Source organism: Rhinopithecus bieti, unplaced genomic scaffold (genome assembly GCF_001698545.2).
Source record: "Rhinopithecus bieti isolate Rb0 unplaced genomic scaffold, ASM169854v2 scaffold_74225, whole genome shotgun sequence".
NCBI lineage: Eukaryota > Metazoa > Chordata > Mammalia > Primates > Cercopithecidae > Rhinopithecus > Rhinopithecus bieti.
Genome location: NW_016827667.1, coordinates 256,196 through 274,764, shown reverse-complemented (window position 1 = coordinate 274,764; position 18,569 = coordinate 256,196). Strand labels below are relative to the sequence as shown.

The 18,569-nt window shown below is 44.7% G+C and overlaps 1 protein-coding gene and 1 non-coding gene across 2 annotated transcripts in view; one reads left to right on the top strand and one right to left on the bottom strand.

Moving 5' to 3' along the window:
* KNL1 (kinetochore scaffold 1) overlaps positions 1-4,369 on the bottom strand; it is a 104,693-nt gene extending 100,324 nt beyond the window's left edge. Inside the window, exon 1 of the mRNA XM_017864014.1 lies at positions 4,035-4,369. The gene's annotated coding sequence lies outside the window, so the exon portion shown is untranslated. The remainder of the gene's footprint in view (positions 1-4,034) is intronic.
* Positions 4,370-4,508: 139 nt separating this feature from the next.
* TRNAS-GCU (transfer RNA serine (anticodon GCU)) lies at positions 4,509-4,590 on the top strand. Its single transcript has one exon. It is a non-coding gene; the product is annotated as a tRNA-Ser (tRNA).
* The last annotated feature ends 13,979 nt before the right edge of the window (positions 4,591-18,569 follow it).

Below are 18,569 nucleotides of genomic sequence, written 5' to 3'. Positions count from 1 at the left end.
CCAGGCTGGAGTGCAGTGGTGTGATTTCAGCTCACTGCAAACTCCGCCTCCCGGGTTCACACCATTCTCCTGCCTTAGCCTCCCGCGTAGCTGGGACTACAGGCACCAGCCACCAGGCCCGGCTAATTTTTTTGTGTTTTTAGTAGAGACGGGGTTTCACTGTGTTAGCCACGATGGTCTCGATCTCCTGACCTCATGATCCGCCCGCCTCGGCCTCCCAAGAATAATTTTTAATGACAAATTATATGCAACATACAGATAAAAATATTAACTACTATCAACTCAAGATCACCTAAATATCTTTGTTGTTTAAAATAGTCACTAAGCATAATTCCTGTCCAATCTGTAGACCAACTGGTTGGCAATTAACTGATGAAATTCAAGCTTAATGAAGTCCCCCTTTTAAAATATTCTGTAACTGTTAAGTTCCACTTTCAACACAAATAGAAGACTCCACACTCACAAGTTAAGCTTCATTTATAAAACATTGTTATGGCCAAACTCTTGATCACTGACACATTAAGTTACTGGTTCCAGGAGCTGGGTGTGGTGGCTCAAGCTTGTAATCTCAGCACTTTGGGAGGCCGAGGTGGGAGGATCACTTGAGGCCAGGAGTTCAAGACCAGCCTGGGCAACATGGTGAAACCTCTGTCTCTACTAAAAATACAAAAAAATTAGCTAGGCAAGGCAGCGTGCTCCTGTAATCCCAGGTACTTGGGAGCCTGAGGCAGGAGAATCCCCTGAACCCAGGAGGTAGAGATGTAGTGAGCCAGCCTGGGAAACAGAATGAGTGAGACTCCGTCTCAAAAAGAAAAAGAAAAAAAAAAAGTTACTGATTCCAAACTGTGTATCTGGCATCCAAGGGTGCTGCAGCATACTCACAATGGCGTCCTGGGATATTTAAAAATTTTGAGAGATGCACAGCAGTTCTGAACATCTGTCAGGTACTGTGTGAACTACTAGCTCAAAACAGTACCATATGCATTACATTAGTTTTAATAACTTATCACTGTAAAGATAAACTGTTCGCAGTTGCTGTGATAAAAAGCAAGTAGTTTTTTTTTTTTTTTTTTTTTTTTTTGAGATGGAGTTTCACTCTTCCTGCCCAGGCTGGAGTACAATGCCGCAATCTCAGCTCAATGCAGCCTCCGCCTCCCTGCAACCTCTGCCTCCCGGGTTCAAGTGATTCTCCTACCTCAGCCTCCCGAGTAGCTGGGATGACAGGCATGCGCCACCACGCCTGGCTAATTTTGTATTTTTAGTAGAGACGAGGTTTCTCCATGTTGGTCAGGCTGGTCTCAAACTCCCGACCTCAGATGATCTGCCCCCTCGGCCTCCCAAAGTGCTGGGATTACAGGTGTGAGCCACCCCGCCCGGCCCAAAAGCAAATTTTTTTTATTAAGGTAGTACAGGAAATGAGGGTGACAGGGTATAAACTGATTCCAAAGTTTCAGAAGTTGTGCAGTGTCTAACAGGCACATATATCCAATCAGTAAGTGTGATTATTTAATAAAATTTTGGCCAGGCACGGTGGCTCATGCCTGTAATCCTAGCACTTTGGGAGGCCAAGGTGGGCAGATCATGAGGTCAGGAGTTCAAGACCAGCCTGGCCAATGTGGTGAAACCCCCCCCATCTCTACTAAAAATATAAAAACTGGCTGGGCGTGGTGGTGGGCGCCTATAATCGCAGTTACTCGGGAAGCTGAGGCAGGAGAATCATTTGAACCCAGGAGGCGGAGGTTGCAGTGAGCCAAGATAGAACCACTGCACTCCAGCCTGGGTGACAGAGCGAGACAAAAAATAAATAAATAAAATAAAATAAAATTTTAAAAAATCATCTTTTCCTTCAATTTCTGTATTTTTTTACATTGGCTACTAAGTTTGGGACATATATACTTAATGTTTGGACCCAACCACTGTACTCAGTAAATAGACTGTTAGGTATTTCTTTTGATCTAAAGGTACCATGCATCAAGAAAATTTAGGAACCACTCGTCTAAATAATCCGTAGGTCTTCAAATAGCGACTGAGCCCAATTAGCCTTTGAGCTAAGAGTGTTTTTTTACACTTTTAATGGATTGTAGAAAACAAGGCAAGCAATAACAACTAAACAAAGAATATGTGACAAAGACCATGTAGCCTGCAAAGCCTGAAATATTTACTATCTGGCTCTTTGCCCACTCCTACATTTATATAACCGATATCTAGAGTTAATATTTTCCGGGATTGTAGGAGGGTAAGAGTGAAATGACAGACTCCAGACCTGTGCTGTCCAATACAGTAGTTATTTACATTTAAATTAATTAAAATAAAATAAAATTTAATAATCAGTTCTTTGGTCACAACAATGACATTTCAAGTGCTCCATAGTCCCATGTCGCTAATGGGTATTATGTTGGAGTGCAGATACAAAACATTATCATTTTCACAGGAAGCCCTATTGGACCGCACTGTTTTACTGTTAATATCTAGAGTCAGTATCTTTTACAGTCTATTATTTAACATCGAATACATCATTAATACTACCATTCCAAACATTTTATTCAATTTACATGTATTTATCATCTTGTAAAGATTTCCAGCCATTCACAAAGAATTATACTGCTTTGACCCTAACCTTTCATTACCAAAATTTTACCATATATTAACTCCCATCTCTGTAAATCATCTCTCCAACCAACATCCACCTCAAATGCGCTCTTCTCCACGAATCCATCACCAAAAACATCAAATAAGCTCTCCCTTTTCTGTGCTCCCACTCCACTTTAGAATGTCGTATAATCTTTTACATTCTGCCTTGTATTCTAGTTATTTGGGTATATTAGTTTATTTCCCTTTCTGGATTGTAAACCCCTCTAGGTTTGGGACTCAATCATATGTCCCCAGCCCTATCACAAGATAAAGAACCCAATAAATACCTACGGGATTAGACGGAAGTGAAAACGTCAATTTTAATATCTAGACTGGAATAAGCTTCTGCTTTGGTCTTCATCCACATCCTGTATCTGTTAATGCCTATTAAACCTATCTGTAAAATTCCAATCGGTAATATTTTTTTCCCCCTCAAACTTGAGTATTTAAATAAACATCAAGAATGGGGGCTTAAATCCTGAGGAATAATGAACGGAGAAGGATTTTATTTTTTTTTAATTTATTTTTTATTTTTTGAGACGGAGTCTCGCTCTGTCGCCCAGGCTGGAGTACAGTGGCCGGATCTCAGCTCACTGCAAGCTCCGCCTCCCAGGTTTACGCCATTCTCCTGCCTCAGCCTCCCAAGTAGCTGGGACTACAGGCGCCCGCCACCTCGCCCGGCTAGCTTTTTCGTATTTTTTAGTAGAGACGGGGTTTCTGCATGTTAGCCAGGATGGTCTCGATCTCCTGACCTCGTGATCCGCCCGTCTCGGCCTCCCAAAGTGCTGGGATTACAGGCTTGAGCCACCGCGCCCGGCCCGGAGAAGGATTTTTAAAAACTAATTTGCGGAGTACTAATATTGGCTTTATTTGTTAATGTTATTATATCTGCAGGAAACAAAAAATCTGTTACGTGCAGCCAGCACTCCGAGCAGACACCTTAAACCACGAAGAGCTGAGAATTTTAAAATCACTCATTGCTGTCACTTCATTTAGAGCCAAGAAAAGCTTAAGTGAGAAATACAAACAGCCTAGAGGTCCCTAGGGAAGAGCAGCAGGGGTGCAAGAAGAATCCGCGAGCCCTGACAGAAGACCGCAGGGCGGGGCGGAAGGGGACGCCAAGAGAGCGACCGACAAGCAGCCCGAGCCGGGTGGCCGGAGGGGCCCAGGTGCGGGCGGAGAACTATTAGGGAAGCGGGAGGCGCCATAACCTACAGGCCGAGGAGAGGAAAAAAGAGCACAGTGTGCCCGGCCCGGGGCAGAGGCGTCTACTCGGCTCGGCGCTAACGGAGGCCACCAGGCTGAGGGAGCGTTCCCCACCTCCCACCGCGGGAACTTCAGGGCGCCCAGACAAAACCCGAAGCCTTCCCTGGAGCCCAGAAGGAAAGGGTCATTTTCTTTACCTGCCGCGGCCCACCTGCTCGACAAATTTTGCGCAGGTTTGGGGTCCCCACGCTCCTCAGAGCGGAAACTCAGCGCCGCCTCTAGCCTTCACCGCACAACGCCCAGCTCGCCTCAGCGAAGTATTCAAATGTAACCGCCTAGGTGCTGCGCACGCGCAAAGCGGCTCTACGCGTCGGCTCCGCCCCTTAGGCTCCACACCAACCCTATTTCTAAGACTCCTTTAAGGAAACTACTTTCCTAGCCTCCGTGCCAATTTTATTTCCTTCAAGTTTATCTCATTTTCGACCGAATTTCCTCTGCCCCTCCCCACTGCAGACCTCCCCCACAAACATGGGAGCGGCCATCTTCTTTCGATTGCTTGCTAAGGAAGCGATTGGATTTTGGCTTCCGTACAAAATGGCGGCTTCCATAACCTTGCGTCACATCCCCTTGATATTACTCCCTATAGCAATCAGGAAACAGCATGCTTCGGGGACGAGGTGGCCGAGTGGTTAAGGCGATGGACTGCTAATCCATTGTGCTCTGCACGCGTGGGTTCGAATCCCATCCTCGTCGAGGTGACAGCGAATGTTTTTGTTTATAACCAAAGTAAATCTGCAGAGCGGAATAAATTTTTTTTTTTTTTGAGACGGGGTCTTGCTCTGTCGCCTAGGCTGGAGTGCAGTGGCACCATCTCGGCTCACTGCAAGCTCCACTTCCCGAGTACATGCCATTCTCCTACCTCAACCTCCCGAGTAGCTGGGACTACAGGCGCCCGCCACCAAGCCCGGCTAAATTTTGGATTTTTAGTAGAGATGAGGGGGGAGGTTTCACCGTGTTAGGCAGGATGGTCTCGATCTCCTGACCTCGTGATCCGCCCGCCTTGGCCTCCCAAAGTGCTGGGATTACAGGTGTGAGCCACTGCGCCCGGCTGAGCGGAATAAATTTTTTTTATAACCAAAGTAAATTTGCAGAGCGGAAAAAGTTGAATACTCATTATTTATTACTCAATCCGGCACCATCAATCTCAGGTATGAAATAGTTGAAATACTGTATTTGGAACGTTCCGACATCACAGATAAAGAAAAGGGAGGGAAAGAGACTTTCCAGGAATCAGAAAACGCGCTGAATTTAATTTATTTTTATATGAAGTTAACAAATGTATAGAATTCCACAATTATTACCATCCCATATGTTCCAATGCTGCTGTGTTCCAACTTTAATATAGCTCCTAACTGAGGAGTTTCAATTATTGTACACTCTTACTCGGGTTTTTAACAGCTGTCTGGATTATGAAATACCAGGTTTTACTTCAAAAGCTACCAGTTCAAAAGACACTTTATCCGGTATTTATTATCTACAGGCACATCACTATAACCCTTGATCATGACAGATATTTTTATTACTCCATTTTACAGATGAGGAGACTGAAAGATTAGCTTGACCGAGGTTATCAGCTTCTAAATTGTAGAAAGGAGAGTGTAACCCAAATCTACTGGACGCTGGCTTAATCACCCTCCTAATCTGTGCTGTATATTAATAATCAGTATTTATCAATCCTATACTATGCTATAGATTAATAATCAGTATTTATCAATCTTTCGAAGCCATGGTTTACAGATTCTGTCTTCCACGAGGCTGTCTGCATTGCACCATGCTCCACAACCCAGCACCTGGCAGGTGCTTCAGCAAGGTTTGGGCACTGAGTATGGAAAGCAGTGGCCCCACTCTCTGCTGGCTCCAGTGACTCCTTCCTGTTAAAGATCCAAATCCGTTGGGAATGCTGATACCTCGCTGGGCTCAGGACATTGAGTCAACCTTCCTTAGCCTTGCTCTCCAATGCATTCTCCACCCTGCTGCTAGGAAGGGTTTCTGCTGGGTTCCATGCATTTCCAAGGGGTCCATGGATAGAATTCAGTGGATTATTTGGTTCGGAATAAAGATTTCATCCTTATTTCCATACTCCCTCATTGAAAGCACATTCTTCAGTAAGGGTAAGCAGCTCACTACAGTAATGTTAACCTTATCCATTATTTTGTCACTAATAGAAATCACAGATATTTTTATACCAGATTACTGTTACTGCTTTATGCTCATTGCTACTTCAAAATTATGATAATTTTTAGACCTGCTATTAGATCTTGTAATGTTACACATTCATAAAGAAGTGCATGCATTAAGCCGGGCATGGTGGCTCACACCTGTAATCGCAGCACTTTGGGAGGCTGAGGCGGTGGATCATTTGAGGTCAGGAGTTCAAGACCAGCCTGGCCAACATGGTGAAACCCTGTCTCTACTAAAAATACAAAAGTTACCCAGGCGTGGTGGCATGTGCCTGTAGTCCCAGGTACCCGGGAGGCCGAGGCAGGAGAATTGCTTGAACCCAGGAGGTGGAGGTTGCAGTGAGCCGAAATCGTGCCACTGCATTCCAGCCTGGGCAACAGAGCAAGACTCCATCAAAAAAAAAAAAAAAAAGTGCATGCATTATTATATTATTACATCGCAAATTTTGAGAATATTTTGGCAACTATTCCAACACAATTGGTTGCCTTTGTGTTCCAACATATTTAATTTTATGCACTTAAAAACAACATTCTGGCCAGGCATGGTGGCTCATGCCTGAAATCTCAGCACTTTGGAAGGTCAAGGCAGGAGCAGCCCATGAGTCCGGGAGTTCAAAGACAGTCTGGGCAACATAGTGAGACCCCTGTCTCTACAAAAAAATTTAAAAATTTAATCAAAATTTTAAAAAATTCTGAGATGAGATCCTTAGACTTCCCCAGACTGCCAAAAGGGTCTGTGTCACAAAAAAAAGGTTAAGAGCCCCTGAGAGATACCTTTCTAAATCTCCCTGGAGACACTGATCTTACCTTTCCTTCAGGAGGATTTTTTTCTCTTTCCACAACACATTTGTAGGTACTGTCCCTGCTCCTTTCACGGCAACATACCCCTGATCCCACCCTCTTCTTTCCCATCATGTCACTTCCTGGCTGGTTGCCGCTCCTCCTTTGGATCTCAGCTTAGAGGTCACCCCCATCAACAAGCCCTGCAACCTGCAGCTCCCTCTTCCATTTCAACTAGCCCCTGTGCTCTCTCTTGCTTCTGGACCTTTGTAACCCTCCTAGACGCTTCTGTAGCCTGCTAGGCTTTTCCCAGCACTTGCCAGGGAAGTGCCGGGAATGCATTTGTAAATAGATTTTTACTTACATTGCCCATTAGTGCCGCAACTTCTCTAGAGACGCCAGGACTGCATCATTTTCCTGAGGTTTGCTAGTTTCTTGCAGTGATGACTATAGGTCTATCAATGTCTGTGCAGAGTATGGGTAGATTTTCTTTCTTTCTTTCTTTGAGACAGGGTCTCGCTGTGTCACCCAAGCTGGAGTGCAGTAGCACTATCTCCACTCACTGCAACCTCCACCTCCCAGGTTCAAGCAGTTCTCCTGCCTCAGCCTTCCCAGTAGCTGGAATTACAGGCGTGTGCCACCACGCTGTTAATTTTGTATTTTAGGAGAGGCGGGATTTCATTGAAGAAGGAATTCATGAATTTTACAAGTATAATCAAAGACAACCAAAATTTTTTACTTTTTCCTTCAAAAGCTAAGTGTAGTGTAGCCACCTCCCCCGCCACTCTAAGTTAGAGAAGAATACTAACTGCTTGTTTTTCCTTCTGTGCTCAGGAGCCTTATCTGTACCCGCTAGTTCCACATTCCTTGAGGCTCAGAGAGTTCCTGCTTCACCTCCCTAGGGCAGCTGCAAAGTTACAAGGTTGATACAAGGTTGATTTCTCAAGGATGTGGAACATGTAATATAGATAAATGTAAAAGACTGACCAACTGTCTTTGTTCTCCTTTCTGTCAGTCCGCTTCCTGCATCATGTTGCTCCTGGCCACTGACTGCTTAAAAGGTGGCTGCTTTCTTTGTCCCGGACTCAGACTTTCCTGGACGCTAGTCCTACTGACCCAGGCGATCACCTTTTAATAAAGACATTTCCTGAACTCACTCTGTTCGGTCTCTCCCATCTTTTGATTGTCCCACAGCATCACCATGTTGGCCATGCTGGATGGGACGTCATGCTGCACGGGCTGGGAAGATTATTTTTTCAAAGGAAATCTTCAGCTGTAGAAGTTGTGAAAATGAAATGTACTGGCAGAATATAGAGAAAAAAAAAATTGTGAGTTGAAAACTCACTTTTTTAGGCTGAGTACAGTGGCTCACACCTGTAATTCCAGCACTCTGGAAGGCTGAGGTGGGAGGATTGCTTGAGTCCCGGCGTTCGAGACCAGCCCAAGCAACATAGGGAGCATCTGTCTCTATTTAAAAAAACAAACAAATAAAAACACAGAAAGAAAGGGAAAAGAAAGAAAAAAGAGGCTGGTGTGGTGGCTAGCGCCTGTAGTCCTACAGAGGCTGAGGTGGGAGGATCGCTTGAGCCCCGGAGGTTGAGGCTGCGGTGAGGCGTGATCGGTCCACTGCACTCCAGCCTGGGCGACAAAGCGAGACTCCGTCTCAAAAAAAAAAAAAAAGTCAAGGTAAAGAAGTATTTGAATTAGAAACGGAAAGAGAAACTTGTAAGATGCTGACAGGAAAGCCGGGCGCGGTGGCTCACGCCCGTAATCCTAGCACTTTGGGAGGCCGAGGCGGGTGGATCACGAGGTCAGAAGATCGAAACCATCCTGGCTAACACGGTGAAACCCCATCTCTACTAAAAATAAAAAAAAAATAGCCGGGCGTGGTGGCTGGCGCTTGTGGTCCAGCTACTCGGGAGGCTGAGGCAGGAGAATGGCGTGAATCCGGGAGGCGGAGCTTGCAGTGAGCCGAGATCGCGCCACTGCACTCCAGCCTGGGCCACAGAGCGAGACTCCGTCTCAGAAAAAAAAAAAAAAAAAAAAAAGGCGGCAGCAGCTGACAGGAAAAGAGTTAGAGGCGCCATCTACTGGAACAGCTGAGCTACCGCAAGACTCGGACAAGATGCTCTTATCTACAGGGATGGATGCTCTGTCTACAGAGATCTCTATTAACTCCCCAAATTCTTCAACAAACCACAGCTCAAAGAAACCATTCTCTACCAACACCGATGTTCTTCCTTACAAGTACTATCCTCAACTATTGCAGGAGATCTCAACCTCTGGAAGACCGCAAGAAAGGACTGTTGCATAAATATATTACCAAGATATTCCAGCTCTTTTACTATTGGGGTGTCAGGTAATGGGTCTTCATTATCTGGGGCCAGCTTTAAGAGGACCAGTTCCCTCTTTTGAAAATGAGGTTCTCTGGGAATCAATGGCCAATGTTTATTATGAAATAATAAACTGGTCCACAGCCCAGACAGGCTATATGTGTCAGCAGCCGCCCTTATATGACATAGCTCTGAAGGAAGAATTGAAATCAATGCTTTGTTTTTGTTTGGTTGGTTTGACTTATTTTTTTTTTTTTTGACACATATGAAATTTATTTCTTAACTCTTGCAAGAAAAACCCAGACCTCAGGCTCCAAGACTTACAAAGACTGGTTTTGAGAGGCAGGCAATGACAGAAGTGAAGTCAATTTGTTCCTTACCATCAGGTTCTCTCACTGGAGAACCATCTCTGGGAACACAGTGATGACAGGGTCTGGAAAGGCTCCATAGTGAATCCATGCATTCTACTTTGAGTCTGCAACACTGACCCAAAACGTTTTTCTTTGCTGAATTCATTCCCTGAGATGCATGCTATCCTGTGAAAATACTACAACAGCTTCTAGGAATGTCTACTGAACTGAAAACTAAATATTTTCATATTGAAGATCAGTAGAGCAAAACAGAAATCCAGTTTTAGTAACATTGTTTAGGAAAGCCAAGATGAATGAGTAAATGCCAAAGACTCGGGGAAATGGGGAATAACACTTGATGGTATATCTCAAGCTGAGGTGGTGATGGATAGTTAGCCAGTTGTTTATTCTGAAATTTTTTTGTTTTTTTTTTTAAAACAGAGTCACTCCGTCACTCAGACTGTAGTGCAGTGGCGCGACCTCAGCTCACTGCAACCTCCGTCGCCCAGGTTCAAGCGATTCTGTTGTCTCAGTTTCCCGAGTAGGTGGGATTACAGATGCACGCCACACCACGCCCAGCTAATTTTTGTATTTTTAGTAGAGATGAGTTTCATCATGTTGGCCAGGCTGGTCTCAAACTCCCAACCTCAGGTGATCCACCCCCCTCAGCCTCCCAAAGTGCTGGAATTACAGGTGTAAGCCACCCTGCCTGGCTTAGAATTCTGATTTTTAAATTATTGAATAGCACAGAAACTTGACATCTGAAAAAATGTTTTGTTTTGTCTTTGAGACAGAATCTCACTCTGTCGCCCAGGCTGGAGTGCAGTGGCACGATTTCAGCTCACTGTAAGCTCTGCCTCTCGGGTTCACGCCATTCTCCTGCCTCAGCCTCCCACCATGCCCGGCTGATTTTTTCTATTTCTCAGTAGAGACAGGGTTTCACCGTGTTAGCCAGGATGCTCTTGATCGCCTAACCTCGTGATCCGCCCGCCTCGGCCTCCCAAAGTGCTGGGATTACAGGCGTGGGCTACTGCACCCAGCCAAAATGTTTTGTTTTTGTTTTGATTTTTTAGTTTTAAAAAAACTGAAATAGTTCCTTAATATCGGTTTCTGGGAACTCACTGAAAGGATCACTTCCTATCAACCCTCCTTTCAATGACTGTCAGTAATCATTTCTTATATAATCTAGTAAGTATCAGAGGTGGCCTTTACTTTAGCCCAAAATGCAAAGCGTTAAAATTCTTTTTTGAGGCCAGGTGCCATGACTTATGCCTGTAATCCCAGCATGGTGACAGGCCAAGTGGAAGGATTGCTTGAGGCCAAGAGGTCAAGACCAGCCTAGTAATACAGTGAGACCCTGTCTCTACACAAAATAAAATTAAAATTAAGAAAATTAGACAGGCGGCCGAGCGCCGTGACTCACGCCTGTAATCCCAGCACTTTGGGAGGCCGAGGTGGGCAGATCACCTAAGGTCAGGAGTTTGAGACCAGCCTGGCCAATGTGGCAAAAACCCGTCTCTACTAAAAATACAAAAGTTAGCCAGGCATGGTGGCATGTGCCTGTAATCCCAACTACCCAAGAGGCTGAGGCAGGAGAATCACTTAAACCCAGGAGATGGGTGTTACAGTGAGCCAAGATTGTGCCACTGCACTCCAGCCTGGAAGACAGAGTAAGACTCCATCGCCAAAAAAAAAAAAAAAATTAGCCAGGCATGGGTGTGCATACCTGTGGGCCCACCTACTCAGGAGGCTGTGGCAGGAGGATCATTTGAACCCAGGAGTTAGAGGCTGCAGTGAGCCATGATTATGCTAGCCTGGGTGACAGGCTATCTCAAAAAAAACAAAAAATTTTGCTTAAACAACAAAAATGTATTGTCTCCCAGTTCTGGAGGCTAAAGTCTGAGATCAAGGTGTCAACAGGATTGGTTCCATAGGAGGGGTGTGAGGGAGAATCTATTTCATATCGCTCATCTAGCTTCTGTAGTTTACTGGCAGTTTCTGGCGTATCTTGGCTTATAAAATTACTAATCCTTGCGATTTTGCTTCAATTGTGACTCTGGAAGATTTGGCATTTAGATCAGATATAAAGCTTTCCTTTTAAAATTCCTAAACTACTTTAACTTCAACATTTGGAATGTTGGAAAGAAAAAAGAACCAGAATAATTGCATCACTTATTATTTACTTGAATTACTGAAACATTTTCAAGAATCTTTTGTCTAGGTGCCTTGGTAATGAAGAGATAGAAGATGCAAGTTCTTGGGCTCTCTGTGTCAGAGAGCATGCCGGGTCTAGAATTCCAAAGCCGTGAACTGCTTTTAGATTCCTCGGTTCTTTTATGATGGAGGAGTCGTATTTGAATCTGCTAAGGCAAATAAAAGCAGTTAGTCGTTTTTGCAAATTATTATTATTATTATTACTGAGACGGAGTCTTGCTCTGTCGCCCAAGCTGGAGTGCAGTGGCGCAATCTCGGCTCACTGCAAGCTCCACCTCCCGTTCATGCCATTCTCCTGCCTCAGCCTCCCGAGTAGCTGGGACTACAGGCGCCCGCCACCATGCCTGGCTAATTTTTTTTTTGTATTTTTAGTAGAGACAGGGTTTCACCATGTTAGCCAAGATGGTCTCGATCTCCTGACCTCGTGATCCACCCGCCTCGGCCTCCCAGAGTGCTGGGATTACAGGCATGAGCCACCGCGCCCGGCCCATTTTTGCAAATTATTAATTATTGCTTATCATTTAGTTTCCAAAATACTAGGTGTATGGTGTTATGTTTCCATCACTGGTGAAAAACGACCCATGGTCTAGGCACTTTGGAGTAGCACCCACCAGCTGTGCGAAGGTCAAATGGATCTTAAAGAGTTGTGCAGTGAGACTGAAAGAGGAGAGTCACTATTTCAGAGATAACCAAAGGTTAAAAAAAGAGGTAAGATATTTTAATACTTGTTTGAACGTTTCATCTTGATAGTATTACACAATGATACAATATGTACATATGTAATGTAATATGCCTGTACAGTTTAAAAATAACAATAATAAGGCCAGGTGCAGTGGCTCACACATGTAATCCCAGCACTTTCAGAGGCCAAGGTGGGGGAGGATCGCTTGAGGCCAGTAGTTCCAGACCAGCCTAGGTAACACAGTGAAACCCTGTCTCTATAAAAAATTAAAAATTAGCCAGGTGTGGTGGTATGCACCTATATTTTCAGCTACTCAAGAGGCTCAAATAGGTGAATCACTTGAGCCCAAGAGTTCCAGACCAGCCTGAGAAACATGGCAAAACCCTGTCTCTACCAAAAATGTAAAAATTAGCTGGGCGTGGTGGTATATCCCTGTGGTCCCAGCTACTCAAGAGGCTGAAGTGGGAGGATCACTTGAATCTGGGAGGTCGAGACTACAGTGAGCCATGATCGTGCCGCTGCACTCTAGCCTGGGCAACAGAGCAGGACCTTGTCTCTGAAAATAAAAAAGAAAGAAAGAAAAAAAAAAAAGCAAGCAAGCAACAACAACAACAAAAAAAGCAATGCTGTATATACACAACCCAGCTTGAGAGCTGGAACATTACCAGCCCCTTTGTTTCTATATTTAAAATTATTTTTATTTTTTTTTCCTACCCTCTTGGAAGGTGGCAGATTACTAGCACCTTTGATGCTTCCTGTGTATCCCTTCCTGGAGGCATCCTCCCACCAAAAAGATAACTACTTTGGCCGGGCACAGTGGCTCAGGCCTGTAATCTCAGCACTTTGGAAGGCCGAGGTGGGCGGATCACAAGGTCAGGAGTTTGAGACCAGCCGCGCCAACATGGTAAAACCCTGTCTCTACAAAAAAAAAAAAAAAAAATACAAAAAATACAAAAGATTAGCCGGGCGTGGTGGCGAGCGCCTATAATCCCAGGTACTCGGGAGGCTGAGGCAGGAGAATCCGCTTGAACGCCGGGAGGCGGGTTACAGTGAGGCCAGATCCGGCCCACTTGCACCTCCAGCCAGGGCGACAGAGTGAGACTCCCCGTCTCAAAAAAAAAAAAAAAAGAAAAAGAAAAAAGATAACTACTTTTTGTTTGTTTGTTTTGTTTGTTTGAGACAGAGTTTGGCTCTGTTGCCGCGACTGGAGTGCAGTGGTGCGATCTCGGCTCACTGCAACCTCCCCCTCCCGGGTTCAAGCGATTCTCCTGCCTCAGCCTCCTGTGTAGCTGGGATTGCAGGCGCGTGTCACCACGCCTGGCTAATTTTTGTATTTTTAGTAGAGACGGGGTTTCACCGTGTCAGCCAAGATAGTCTCAATCTCCTGACCTCGTGATCTGCCCGCCTTGGCCTCCCAAAGGGCTGGGATTCCAGGCGTGAGCCACCATGTCCGGCAAAGATAACTATTTTTCTGAATTTCATGTTAATCATCCTCTTGTTTTTCTTACCAAATATACATATTTATACATATTTGTAGTCTTAAATATGTTTTGTCTGTTTTTGAATTTTATATAATGTATTCATTTTATATAATGTATTCATCTGTGACTCTGTCACTGGACACTGTTTTATCCATATAATTCATTCATTTTCACTGCTGATTAGTTTACAATTGAGCATACAATTAGGTATCCATTCTCTTACTGATGGATTTTTTTTTATCTCCCTTTTTTTGCTGCAAGAACACTGCTGTGACTGTTTTTATATGTCTCTTGGGGCACATGTACAGTGTTTCTGTTGGTAGATAGCTAGAAGTAGAGTCACTGGTTATGTGCGTGTTCAACTTTAGTAGGCAATTCTTAACTGTTTTCACCTAGTTAATGGCTGACAAAAATGTTGCAGTTTTGAAAACGTGGACAAGCTTCAAATGAAGAGGGTGGCAGAGGACTTGGAGGGGAAGAAAACAATAATCATAATCATAGACAATATTGTTCACCATGTACAAGACAGTGTTCTAAGCAGAATGAGTGCCTTTGGTGATGATACCTCGTCAGGACCACAGTAAACTTATCCAACTAAAAACTGGTCACATTCCATGGCTCCTCTGCTTCTATCTTTGGATTTCAATAATCGTATGTTCTAGAATGTGTGAGTCTTGAGGATCATCATCCAAACCTTGAAAAGGCTTTGAAATGAGTCCATTTTCTCTCAAGTCTTTGGAAGCAAGATTAACTCAAGCAAGTCTAGGTCGTCCATGAAAAGATACAGACATTCAGGAAAACCCACGTTTCCAACCCCTGGCTGGAACTAATGCCAACCTTGAAAAATGCAGCTGCTGGACCAGCTGCATTTTCAGTTGCTGCATTCAGCTGCCTCAGCCTCTCACATGACTGGAGAGAATGAAAATTGGTATAATCTTTTTGGAGGGCAGTTTCCTATTACCTATTCATATTTAAAGCCATTGACCCCATAATTACACTAAAAAAACTGTCCTGTAGAAACTATGCTACAAGTGTGGAAGGGTATAAGGATGTTTACTATGGTTTGAGAATAGTGAAAAACTGCAAATACCTAAAATTCCAGCAACAGGAGATAGATTGCAGTACAATAGAACACAATGCAGCTATTAAAAAAAAAAAAAATTAAGTCCGGGCACGGTGGCTCACGCCTGTAATCCCAGCACTTTGGGAGACTGAGATGGGCAGATCACATAGTCAGGAGTTTGAGACCAGCCTGGCCAATATGTTGAAACCCCATCTGTACTAAAAATACAAAAAAAATTAGCCGGGCATGGCGGTGTGCGCCTGTAGTCCCAGCTACTCGGGAGGCTGAGGCAGAATTGCTTGAACCTGGGAGGCGGAAGTTACAGTAAGACAAGATTGCACCACTGCACTCCAGCCTGGGTGACAGAGAGATTTCGTCTTAAAAAAAAAAAAAAAATCATGTTGCAGAACAATTTGTATGGCATGATCTCATTTTTATTAAAGGAAATACATATAGATTTGTGTATCTATGAGTAGAAAACAGGCAGGAGAACCCTTAATAATTTTTATCATTTTTCCCCCTCCCCGTTAGCACTAGAGGGTCTTGACTGCAAGTTGTCTAGGTTCTTGGCGTTTTGAACAAAGAGTTGGACAAAATGCACAGCAAAGTAAGGAAAGAATGAAGCAGCGAAAGGAACGAAATGAAGGCAGGGATTTATTGAAAATTAAAGTACACTCCACAGTGTGGGAGTGGGCCAAGCAGTGGCTCAAGGGCCCCCAATACAGAATCTTCTCCGGGCCAAATAGCCCCTAGAGGTTTCCCTTTGGCCACGTGGTGTTCACCTCATGGTTGCAGAAGGCAACCAATCAGAGGCTAAAGTGAAGTTACAAAGTTGCACTTCTATGCAAACGAAGACTTGGCCAGCAATCAGTTCGATTGGTTGCAGACAGCAACCAATCAGAGGCTGAAGTGATGTTACAAAGGTCACACTCCCATGCAAACATCTGATCGGTTGCAAAAAGCAACCAATCGGAGGTACTTTCAATTTCCCATCTGCCAGGGAGAAAAGTTGGGGGTTTGCAAAGGGAGTAACCTCTGGTCCTTTTGTTACTTAGGAGTGGAAAGTTAGGGCTTTCCTATCAATTTAGTTCTAGGAAGTCAGTGTGAAATGGCCTCAGGTTCCCTGCCTCCAGACCCTATTCTCCTGCCTCACCCCCACCCCTTTGAGACCCCTTAGTTATTAATAGTGGTTACCTCCAGTGTAGGGGTAAGGGAAGGGGGCTACAATAAAAGTTTAAAAGGATACCCTTTTTTTTTTTTTTAAGAGCCAGAGTCTTGCTCTCTTGCCCAGGCTGGAGTGCAGTGGCGCGATCTCGGCTCACTGCAACCTCTGCCTCCCAGATTCAAGTAATTCTGCCTCAGCCTTCTGAGTAGCTGGAACAACAGGCACACACTGCCACGCCCAGCTAATTTATTTTGTATGTTAGTAGAGACGGAGTTTCACCGTGTTGCCCAAGATAGTCTGGAACTCCTGAGCTCAGGCAATCCGCCCACCTTGGCCTCCCAAAGTGCTAGGATTACAGGCATGAGCCACCACGCCCGGCCAAAAGGATACCATTTTATAAGGACAAAAAACACCTTCAAGAACAGCCAGCTGTTAACCATAGCAAAGGCCAACTAGATTCAACCTGAGCTCCTTACAGGCAGTACCTTTGTCACAGGTTTTCTATTAACATTCTAGTGAAAGGTGAAGCCAGCTGGACTTCCTGGGTCAGTGGGGACTTGGAGAACTTTTCTGTCTAGCTAGAAAATTGTAAACACCACCAATCTGGCACTCTGTAAAATGCACCAATCAGCCGCTTTGTGTCTAGCTTTAAAGGATTGTAAATGCACCAATCAGCCACTCTGTAAAAACGCCACCAATCAGAGGTCTCTGTGTCTAGCTAAAGGATTGTAAACGCACCAATCAGCACTCTGTAAAATGGACCAATCAGCACTCTGTAAAATGGACCAATCAGCAAGACATGGGCAGGGACAAATAAGGGAATAAAAGCTGGCCACCCACAGCCCCTCCAGAATCCAGCAGTGGCAATCCACTGGGCTCCCCTTCCATGCTGTGGAAACTGTGTTCTTTCACTCTTCACAATAAGTCTTGCTGCTGCTCAATCTTTGTGTCCGTGCCACCTTTAAAAGCTGTAACACTCACCCAGAAGGTCTGTGGAAGCTGTGTTCTTTTGCTCTTCACAATGTCTTGTTGCTGCTCACTCTTTGGGTTCGTGCCACCTTTAAGAGCTGTAACACTAACCCAGAAGGTCTGTGACTTCATTCTTGAAGTCAGGGAGACCAAGAACCCACCCGAAGGAACCAACTTCGGACGCAGTACCCCCAGGAACAGCGTTTAATTAACACAGAGAGACCAATTACTTGATTAGTATGTGCAAGATAGAAGAACACACACACACACACACACACACACACACACACACAGCCTGTTTTTTAGGCGTCTGCAGACTAGTGGAGTAATTGTAGTTAGGAACTCTTATTTTGTGTAGAGATCCTTTGCAGCAATGCCACCCAGTAGAACTTTGCTAGGTGATGGAAGTATTCTGTATCTGTGCTGTCCAATATGGTGGCCACTAGACCAAGTGGATTTGAACACTGGGAATGGAGCAAATGCAGCAGAAAAACTACATTTTGTTTCATTTTTATGTTTATTTATTTAGAGACAGAGTCTCGCTCTGTCCCCAGCCTGGAGTGTAGTGGCGCGATCTCAGCTCACTGCAACGTCTGCCTCCCAGATTCAAGCAATTCTCTGCCTCAGCCTCCCAAAGTGCTGGGATTACAGGCATGAGCCACTGCGCCCAGCTTATTTTTATTTTTATTTTTTTGAGACAGAGTTTTGCTCTGTAGCCCAGGCTGGAGTGCAGTGGCGCCATCTCAGCTCACTGCAACCTCTGCCTCCCGGGTTCCAGCAATTCTCCTGCCTGAGCCTCCCAAGTAGTTGGGATTAGAGGCACCTGCCACCACGCCTGGCTAATTTTTTTGTATTTTTAGTAGAGACAGGGTTTCACCGTGTTGCCTATGCTGGTTTCGAACTCCTGAGCTCAGGCATTCCGCCTGCCTCAGTCTCCCAAAGTGCTGCGATTACAGGCGTGAGCCACCATGCCCGGCCTGCATTTTATGAGATAGTCATTCTGTTGCCCAGACTGGAGTGCAGTGGCACGATCTCGGCTCACTGCAACCTCCACCTCTCAGCTTCAAGCGATTCTCCTGCCTCAGCCTCCTGAGTAACTGGGATTACAGGCACAGGCAACCATGCCTGGCTAATTTTTACATTTTTAGTAGAGACGGGGTTTCACCATATTGGCCAGGCTGGTCTCGAACTCCTGGACTCAAGTCATCCACCTGCCTCGGCTTCCCATGCATTTTAAATTTTATTTAATTTTAATTAAATAGCCATATGTGTCTAGCATTGGACAATGCAGCTTTAAAAGATCTGTTGCGGTATTAATATATAGACTCTCCTCAGAAAAGTATACACATATACAAAATTTTCCTTAACATTTCAAGAGATCCAGGGATCCTCTCAAGCCCATCCGTGTGTCTCTAGCTCAAGAACCTCTGAAATACTGAGAATAGGATAAACAAC